The sequence below is a fragment of the Manihot esculenta genome, chromosome 13 (assembly GCF_001659605.2).
Source record: "Manihot esculenta cultivar AM560-2 chromosome 13, M.esculenta_v8, whole genome shotgun sequence".
Lineage (NCBI taxonomy): Eukaryota > Viridiplantae > Streptophyta > Magnoliopsida > Malpighiales > Euphorbiaceae > Manihot > Manihot esculenta.
In genome coordinates, this window is record NC_035173.2 from 11227898 (window position 1) to 11238566 (window position 10669).

Sequence of the window (10669 nt, forward strand, 5' to 3'; positions counted from 1 at the left end):
AATGTGGAATCGTGTTTGTCCTCAAGGCTGCGTATGCCCATTGACCATGAATTATATCAAAGCTTCGTTGTATCATAGAGAGCTAAATTTGTTCTTATTTAAGAGAAGGCCGCAGCATCCGCAGCTTCTTTAAACCCTAATTGAGTAGACACTCCTTGGAAAACTATGTTTTAGGAGTTGGAGGTATTATATTATATATATTTTTTTAAAATAGATTCCAATATACACTACTATATTTTAAGTTTTAAATAAAAATGTCTTAATAACAAATACAAAATTTTTATCTCGACTTATTTTGAAATTATAAAAAAAAAATACTATGTATTAACATATTTTAATAAATAATTTATTTTATATTTAAATAATATTATAATTTTAATATTGACTTTTATTAATTACATACAAAAAAGTAAATAAACTATTATTTTATACTATAATAACGGAGAAAAATATAATATTCTCAAATCGCCTTCTAAATTTATTATTATAATTTAATTATATATATATATATATAAATAATTTATGATTGATTTTTTAAATTTATTATCTAACACTGATATATTTATTACGATTCATTAAATACCGTAATTGATATGGGGATTTATAATTTTATTGATAAATACACTTTTATTTTCATATTAATAAGTAGATTTATTATTAAAATTATAGTTTTTCATATTGATATGTGCGTTAACTAAACTTAATAAATAGCACCCATTAAACGAAGCATATTATAATAACCAAGTCAAAGGATTAAGATAAACTATAATCACCATAATTACAATGAGATAACATGTCTTTATTCACACCCAATTGTAAATTCCAAGTGGGTTGGAAACATTAAAAGGAACAATAACCCTTGAACTCTCTTTTGTTTTATCTTATTTAAGAATAAACAGTGTGATATTTCCTTCAGATATGAAATTCAATAGGACAATGACAGACCCACCTGATACCTTTTGGAAGATTGTTATTATTAGCTGATTTATTCCACTTACAAATTTAATTAAGCATAGTAATTTTCACCCAAAATTTGCCTCCAGTGTCAATAATTTTCTGTCTTTTGTCATTTCTGTGATGTAAAAAAGAATATATACGTCCCCATCATCTCATGGAAAAGTTGATGTGGCTTGGAAGGTTTAATCACTACTAGTGGCCATAAGTGCGATAGGTAGAGATAGTTACAGGTCTATAGTTTATGAAGTTGTACAATAGATCAAGTGCTCCTCCCATATAGCTGGCGAGGCTCGAGCAATTCTTGAAACTCTTTGTTTAGCCTCCTGTAAGGTTTTTATCGGTTGATCGATTGAATGTGAACTGAATTTTGTTATTGTGTACAATACTCTATAAAAAGAGTATACCATTTTGTCTTAGAATATTAGTACTACAGTGTAGACTATAGGGTTAGCTCTTCTCTGTTTTAAAGGGTCTCTTTCTGTTGTATCCCTTACTCAGCTAATGATTTTACTAACTTGGTAGAGAAATTATGTTTGAATGGAGTCCTTCCATCTTTTTGGGTCCATTGTAGTTTAAATGCATTATTAGCTCTAATATGATGTAGCTTATACTTAATTCCATTTCATAGCCATGTAATGCAATTTTATTACGAGTAAAAAAAATCTCCTAGACAAGCTTATTTCAAGTCAAAGCCACACGGTGCCACAATTCAAGCTCAAAAAGAGCATATTGTTACGTATAAGCAATATTTGAATACAAAGATTTAATTTATCACCTAGGGGATTAGTACATGGGTTTTGCTCCTATTTTAACAACTATATATATATATATATATATATATTAATTATAGTTATTAGCAATTGTTGTGACAATCAACACAAAAATATTAAAAATAAAATACAAAATTTTAGCGCAGTTTATCCTTTTCAATATATGATTATATTATCGTATATTCATTATATCTATTTTTGACCCTCGAAAGTGGTCTGGCCAGTCACCTATAAAGGGCTCCCTCTCTGAAAATGAGCGAGTTTTCTCTCTCCATTTCCAGGCAAGGTGAGTCTCTGCCACCCCTTGTCGATCTTGTGCTTTTCCTTCAAATCTCTCATGATTTTTATGAGTTTTTACCTTTGTTTTGAAGATTTTAAGCTAAGATCAAAGTTTTGAAGTTTGGAGACCCCCGGAGCTCATCCCTCCATATCTCCAAGTTTGGGATCGCATCTCCTCTCGATCTTCAAGAGGTAAGTGTAGATCCTCCCTTTCTTTTAGGTTATAAGTAAGTTTTAAGGGATTGTATGAGTGTTTGATGCATGTATAGAGTAGATGTAAAATGTTAGGGTTTATGTTAGTTTAATGAGAAATGTGATGATATGTTGTTGTTTGTTGGGGTTTAGGCTAGTTTTATGCCCCTATATGCTTGAATAAGTGTTTATGCATGTTTTAGAATAGTTGAATGCATGATTGTGAGGTTTTTGGTGGCTGGATGTGAGAGGCAGAATCGGGTTCTGCCATTATGGAGAACCCAGGTTCGGCCGCCGAAGCCATGTTCAGCCGTCGAACCTGCCTGTGGAGGCAGCTTTAGGCCGCCTAAACTCGCCCCCGAAAGATGGACTTTCGACTCTGGAGGGGAGTTTCGGCCGCCGAACCTGCCCCCGAAGGGTGTGACTTTTGGCTCTAGAAGGACCTTCGGCCGCCGAACCTGCCCCCGAAAGTGTCTGACTTTTGGATCTGTAGGGGCTTTCGGCCGCCAAACCTGCCGCCGAAAGTCCCCTGTCCAGCCTTCCTTTGCATGTTTTCTAGGCATGTTTTATGAAGTTTTAGAGGGTTTTTGGGAAGTTGTTTAGAGTCATGTTAGAGTATGTTTGGTCCCTCATTTGAGTCCACCTGTGTAGGATCGGACCTGAGGAACCGAGGTGATCAATAGTGAGATAGCTGCTTCAGAGTCAATAAGGCGTCAGCCAGAGGTGAGTGGAACATAACTTCTTTTATTTTCAAAGTAATCAAATGTTTTAAGCATATGCATGCATCATGATATATAACAGGTTGTTTGCATTAGAATTCACGAATATGATGCATTGCATTACTCATTGTGGGTGTAGATGGACAACAGGACGACCCATTAGCCCTCTAGATATTATGTTATGTAATAGAAGTCCTGAGGAGCCCCACCGAGGGCTGGGCACAGAGCTTATATATGTAATAGAAGTCCTGAGGAACTCCACCGAGGGCCGGGCACAGAGTAGAGGGATTTTTGGGTCAGTCCATCCGTGATGTGATTTGTTTGTGATGTGATGCATTTCATGAAAGCATATGTTTATTAAATTGTTTTTACTGTTCTGCTCACTGGATTTTTGTAGCTCACCCCTCTCCCCTAACCCCCAGGTTCGCAGGAGCACAGGTAGCTAGGGAAAGTCGGCAAGGCTATGTTTATGTAATAGTTTAGTAGTGGACATATAATGTAAAACGGTATAATGTAATGTAATGTAGAGAAATGTTTCATGGTTTAGTATTGTGCTTGGCCCTATCAGTAGTTGTAATCCCCTTTTGTACATGATCTATATGAAATGTTTTAATGATGAGAAATGTTGAATCAAGCTTGATGTATGTTATGTTGACCCATTAGAGCATTTGATGAGGGCTCTAGTATGCGATTTTATGTATATAGTTATGGTGCATGCATAGGTCAAGCTTGGCATATGAAAAGTTTTAAAGTTTTTATGAAAATTTATGGTCATGTATGGGATTTTATCAGATGTACAGGATGCAGGTTAGGCTTGCTACAGGTTCCGACGACCTTAAGTCGATCTGAATCCTAGCACCGATAGCGGTCCGGTTTTCGAGTCGATAAAGAGTGGTATCAGAGCCCTAGGTTCATATGGTCGGACCTAGAAAGTATCGGGCTCATAGATGTTCTAGAAGGGCAAGCACAATAGGAAAAATCATGTCCACTAGGATAGGATTGTAACGACCTGAAAATCGGACCGCTACCGGCGCTAGGATCCAGGTCGGCTTAAGGCCGCCGGGACCCGTAGCAAGCCTAACATGCATCCTGTGAACCTGATTAATCCCATACATGATCAACAACATACATAAAAAATTAAAACTTTTCTTTCATTCGTTCTCTCATACACCAACTCAACCTGTGCATGCACTGAACATAAACATAATTATAAACATTGGCCCCTCTGTGGGACCTCATCAATGCCCCCAATGGGTGGCATAACATGTGTTGAGTTGGTTTACATAAGCATTACAAAACATCTAAGATCATGTATTAAAAGGGATACCATACATATAGGGTCAAGCACAATCTCTAATCCTCAATGTTATTACATTACATAACTAAACTGTACTTGTACATTACATCATTCTACAATTCGTCATGTCCACATTCTATCTATTACATGCACAAGACTTCATTACTCTTGCTGACCTTCTGGTCTACCCTGTACCTGCAAGCCTGGGGGATAAGGGAGAGGGGTGAGCTTCAAGAGCCCAGTGAGCAGAATAATAAAACATTTAAAATATATGATAACATGAAATGCATCACATCATAGCTAATCACATCAAGGATGAATTTGTCACCAATAGTCCTCTACATGGTCCAATTGTGCTAGGGGCGTAGAATGGGCCTCACTGGTCTTTCTCTTACATAATCATAACATAGCATAACATAACATTCCAACTGTGCCAGGGTCGTAGAATGGGCCTCAGTGGTCTTTCTCTTACATGGTGCCAGGGGCGTAGAATGGGCCTCATTGGTCTTCCGTACCGTATCATCATCATATCATAACATATGAGGACTAAAGGATCATTCAACATTCATCCGCATCATCAACATATTATGCAATGCAACATATTCGTGAGTTCTAATGCAAGCACCCTATTATATCTCATGGCATTCATGATGCGTGAATCATGCTAAAACTGGTTTATTTATTTAAAAGCATAAGAGTTATTCCACTCACCTCTGGCTGAAGCTCTACTGACTCAGAAGCAGCTGAACTCACTGCTGGGGTCCTCGGTTCCTCGGGTCCGAACCTACACAGGTGGACTCAAATGAAGGACCAACATACTATAACATGACTCTGAAAAATCCCCCAAAAACCCCCTAGAACATCATGAAAAGATCATAGAAAATCATGCAAAAGAGGGCTGGATAGGGCACTTTCGGCGGCAGGTTCGGCGGCTGAAAGTCCCTCCAGAGCCGAAAGTCAGGCAGGTTCGGCGGCACCTTCGGCGGCCGAAACTCCCAGACAGAGGCGAAACTCATGCATGTTCGGCGGCACTTTCGGCGGCCGAAACTCCCAGAAAGAGACGAAAGTCTCCTTTCGGGGGCAAGCTTCGGCAGCCGAAGGCTGCTTCCACAAGCATGTTCGGTGGCCGAAAGTTCCTTCGGCTGCCGAACCTGGTTTCTCCCTTAGTGGCAGAAACTCAGCTCTTCTATGCATATACGCCTCCAAAACTTCCCAAACATGCACAAACCTATTCTACAACACACATACACAAGCATACCCGCTCCTAGGGGCTTCAAACTATCCTAAGCCCCATCTACAACACATCAAACATGCATTGGCAAGCCACATTGTTCAAAAACACAACATAAACTTATAAACCTAACTATAAGCTAAACATGCATTCTACCCCATAGATCTTCATAAAACTTACTTAAAACATGCAATGAGCTTAAGATCGGCTCTTACCTCTTGAAGATCGAGAGAGAGACGACCTAATCTTGGAGATGGGAGATTTTCAACTTTCTTGGGTCTCCAAGCTCAAAACTTGCTGAAAACTTGAAAATCTTCAAAACAAGATGAAAACTTGTGAAAATCGTGAAAGATTTGAAGGAAGAACTCAAAGATTGGTGAGGGACGGCGGAGAGCTCACCTTGGCCGAAAATGGGGAGAAAAGCTCGCCCATTTCGGCTAAGGGACCCTTTTATAGTGGCTGGCCAGGCCACGTTCGGGGGCCGAACGTGCCTCCGCATGCATGCCATGTTCGGCGGCCGAACTTAAGGTTCGGCGGCCGAACCTGGACTTCCCTCACTTATGCCTTCGGGGGCCTAAGGCACACCCGAAATGCCTGCATGTTCGGCGGCCGAACTTGAGGTTCGGCGGCCGAACTTGGGTTTTCCTCCAAGGTTATTTTCATGCAAAAATTCATTTTCCTTTTTACTTAAAAGCATCAAATACATTAAAACATTTTATGAAAACATGGTTTTACCCTTCTAGAGGTCTCCGACATCCGAGATTCCACCGGACGGTAGGAATTTCGATACCAGAGTCTAGCCGGGTATTATAAGGATATAGAGTCCTGTCGTGATGATGATGTGAAATGCCATGATTATATGCATGTGCATTGATGATATGTGATGTATGATGCGGGTTCATGTGTTTCCACATGAACCATATGATGCTAATGTTTATGTGTATGTGTTGTTCCTCAGAAAACAGAATGCGAGGCACTCGTCGATCTGCACGATTCACTGGAGTCCCACCAGAGAATGAGGGCATGGATGCCCGTCCCCTTGCTTTGCCAAGGGCAATGTCATGTAGATCAAGTAGAGAGGGAACGCCAAGGGACCCTAGAAGGTCTTTTGATGTAAGCAGGAGGGGAACAGTTCAGAGTGGAATGTCAGCTGATGTGAGGGCATCAGAGGAGGATGAACAGAAAAGAGACAGTAGTCTGGGCATAAGTATGTTTGATGAGGGTATGGAAGAGTCTCAAAGAGATGCTCAGGCCTCGGGGTTTGGTTATCCACCCCAATATCAACCCTTTCCACAGGGCCCAAGGTATCCGATGAGGGGTACATCGGATTACTCCAGCTTTAACCCATATCCCTCCTTCATACCTTACCCTCCTTTTTACCCACCATATCCCCAGTACCCCATGTATCCACCCTCACCCTTCTATCCAAATCTAGCAAATCCTAACCCAGGGAATGTTGCACCTCCTTGTAATACCCGGCTAAACCCCGGCATCGAAATTTCAACTTTCCGGCCGAATCTCCGCTGTAATCCGGAAATCTCGGATGTCGGAGCCTTCTAGAAGGGTAAAGTAAAGGTTTTCTAAAATGTTTTTAAGTATTTTGAAGGGTTTCAATGAGAAAGAAATTGAGTTTTGAAAGAAAAGACCAAGGAGGGAAGAACCCAGGTTCGGCCGCCGAACCTCAAGTTCGGCCGCCGAACATGGGGCTGTTTAGGAGGCACGTTAGGCTTTTGAAAGTGGCTTTCTTTCGGCCGCCGAACCCCATGTTCGGCTGCCGAACGTGGTGAGGTTTTGGAAGCAGCTTTGCCCGCCGAAGGAGGTTTGGCCGGCCACCTATACAAGGCCCTTTGTCCGGAAAATGGGCGAGTTTCCTCTCTCTTTTCGGGCATAGGTGAGTTCATGCTCTCCTTTGGTTGTTTTTATGCTTTTTCTTCAAATCCCTCAAGTTTTCATGAGTTTTATCTTTTTTTTGAAGAGTTTTAAGCTTTGATCAAGGTTTTGAGAGCTTGGAGACTTTTGGAGCTTGGACTCTCCATACCTTCAAGCTTGAGTCGCACCAAACCTCGATCTTCAAGAGGTAAGTGTAGATCTTTATCTTTTATGATGTTTTAAGTGAGTTTTATGAAGGGTTGAGGGCTAGGAATGTATGAGTTGTATAGATGTGCATGTTAGGGTTTTGATACCCTTTATGATAAAAGTATGTAAATGCATGTTTAATGTGATGTTTGTTGGGGTTTAGGCTAGTTTGAGACCCCTATATGTTTATATACATGTTTATGCATGCTTGTGAGTGTTGTAGTTGAGTTTGGAAAGTTTGGAAGGCTTTTGTACATGGAAGGGCTGAGTTCTGCCACTTCTGGAAGAACTCAGGTTCGACAGCCGAAGGCACTTTCGGCCGCCGAACCTGCTGCCGAAAGTGCCCTGTTCAGCCTTCTTTTGCATAATTTCTATGATTGTTTTATGATGTTTTAGGGGGTTTTTGGGGAGATGTTTAGAGTCCTATTAGAGTATGTTTGGTCCCTCACTTGACTCCACCTGTGTAGGATCGGACCTAAGGAACCGAGGTGTTCAGCAGTGTTAGCTGCTCCGGAGTCAGTAAAGCGTCAGCTAGAGGTGAGTAGAACATAACTCTTATTATATTAAAAAGAAATTAAATGTTTTAAGCATGTTCATGCATCATGAATACCATGCTATGTAATAGGTTTTTTGCATTAGAATTCACGAATATGATGCATTGCATAATACGATGATGATGATGTGGATGAATATTGAATGATCCTCTAACCCTCTGTACGATATGATATGATATGATATGACATGAGATAGAAAGACCAGGAGTGGTCGATACTCACCCCTGGCAATATGTTATATGTAAGAGAAGACCAGGCGTGACCGTATCGCCCCTGGCATAGTCGGACATGTTATGATATGAGCTATGTAAGAGAAGACCAGGTGTGGCCGTATCGCCCCTGGCATAGTTGGACATGTTATGATATGAGATATGTAGAGGGCTATTGGTGACAAGTTCATCCTTGATGTGTATTGTTTGTGATGTGATGCATTTCATGATGACATATGTTAAAATGTTTCCTTTATATAGTTCTGCTCACTGGGCTCTAGTAGCTCACCCCATTCCCTTAACCCCCAGGTTTGCAGGGACAGAGCTAGTTCAGGAGGTCAGCAGGTGACAGAGCGGTTGTCGAAGCCGGTCAAAATAATCAATTCAATTGCCAACAATAATAAAACTGTAGACAGTGCTAACAAGTCACATTAAGTTCATTCACACAATTTCAATTTATTCTCATCAGTTGAGGGTCATCAGTATGTTTTTCACCATGGCAAGCTCAAGGATTCAATTCAAAAGCAATTCCCAAACATGAATACATCTTATTGCAATTGATTCAACCTAGGTTTAAAGAGTCATCACATCAATGGGGTCATGGAAAGAAAGCTCATCCAACATAGTTCATCAGTTTGAGTAAAGCAAATCAAAAAGAAGATTGTGGATGATCAAACACAAACTGAAAGGAAAACTGAAAAGAAAACGCAAACTGAAAGCAAAAAAACTGAAAGGAAAATGCAAACTGAAAGGAAAAATGTGTCTAAAGCAAAAAAATTAAAAATTTCAGAGATCCGCACCCCCACACCTAAATCATGCATTGTCCTCAATGTATAGAAAACATTAAAAGAACAAAGGAAACTGAGTACTCCCCTGGTGTGGTGTTGTATGGTGCGATCCACTTGGCAAGTTGCCTCAAGTAATTGGGGGAGGAAAAAGGGTCCCAACAGAATTAAGTGAATAGTGTAGCACGCCTTTTGTTTTTGTCATGACCCATCTTATTTCTTTCATGTACTCATGAAGCAACATGATTAGCATCTCTTCTTTCAGATGAGGTGTGCCTCTTGCCCTTATGTTTGCATTTTTGAGATTATTTGGCAACATTTTGAATTCCAATTCATGTTTCCTCATAGATGTCTGCAACATGGCACTGAATTCAGGCAAAACAAACTCTACCTTATCTGGCGGTTTGGGCAAGCATAGATCTGCATGCTCCTTTGGTTTTGGATCTTGGAGTTCTTCATTTTCATTGTGTGCATGGGCTGGTTGCATTGGATGAATGGCTGAATTGGTTTCAGTTTCCTCCTTTTGCGCAAGATCTGACTGAAAGGGAGGACTGGAGGAGCTCATCTGCGATGGAAACTGAAAGGACGCGCCTGAGAGGATTTCAGGTACTCCTTCTTGTGCAAGATTGATCTGCAATGGAAGAATGAAAGGAGTTTCATGCGATGGAAGCTGAAGAGGTGCAACTAGAAGAGTTGCAGGACTGTCCTGCGGTCCAAGCTGAGGTGGTTCAGTTGGAGTTCCTTCTGACTGCGCAAGATTGATCTGAAGAGGTGTGATTGGCTCTCCTTTGTTCTGTGCGTGTTCGCAGTCCACCTGTTGGATGCAACAGTCAGTTTCTTTCAATTCTGGCTCTTTCTGGTTCTCTTCCCTGCAAAAATCATTGTTTAGCATATCATCTTGATCTACATAAAAATTTTCTTGGCTCATACAATCAATGATATCTAAACTTTCAGCGGGTTCTGTTTGACTAGTTTGTTGGGACAAACAGTTTTCTTGTTGGGTCTCTTCAGCAACTTGTTCTTGTACTTGCCAACTTTCATCATCATCCCATACATCTTGAAGCTCTTCCTCTCTGCTTAACATGGTTGCATTCAATGAGTTGTTCAATTGATCCTGTTGCTGTTGGATACTCTGTAAAGTCTTCATAATCTCATCAAGATTGGAACCTTGAGGTTCTGGTTGGGCTTGATATCCTTGATAATCCTGGTAGTTGTTAGCCTCTGCATAACTGAAGTCTGGATAGTCTCTCCAACCTGGATTGTATGTGTTATAGTATGGATCATGTCTTGGCTGTTCATAGAATCCTTCAAATGCATGTACTTGTTGGTCCCTTGCATAGCCATAATCTGGATGGTCTCCCCAATATGGATTGTATGTGTTATGGTAGGGATCATGTCTTGGCTGTCCATAGGGTCCTTCAAATGCAAGTGCTTGTTGGGCCATTTGATCCACTTCGTGTTGGAAACGTTGCAAAGCCTTTAATTTCCCATAAAGATCAGTATTGAAACCTTGAGGTCTTGGTTGGGCTTGTTCAGCTTGGCCTATAACAAGAATTCTCACAGCAGAGATTAGTTTAGAAAGTTGAGAACAGTAAACAGA